This window comes from Octopus sinensis, linkage group LG17 (genome assembly GCF_006345805.1).
Source record: "Octopus sinensis linkage group LG17, ASM634580v1, whole genome shotgun sequence".
Lineage (NCBI taxonomy): Eukaryota > Metazoa > Mollusca > Cephalopoda > Octopoda > Octopodidae > Octopus > Octopus sinensis.
Genome location: NC_043013.1, coordinates 5,404,448 through 5,404,711, shown reverse-complemented (window position 1 = coordinate 5,404,711; position 264 = coordinate 5,404,448).

Genomic DNA, 264 nt, shown 5'->3' with positions numbered 1-264 from the left:
AGTTCAGAGGGGGGCGTTGAAGAAAAGTGGGGTGATAATGGGGTAGAAATTCAGGAAAAACAACAAAATAATGAATTCATTACTCTTACTCTCTCTTTTACTCTTTTACTTGTTTCAGTCATTTGACTGCGGCCATGCTGGAGCACCGCCTTTAGTCGAGCAACTCGACCCCGGGACTTATTCTTTGTAAGCCTAGTACTTATTCTATCGGTCACATTTTACTGAAACCGCTAAGTGACAGGGACATAAACACACCAGCATCGG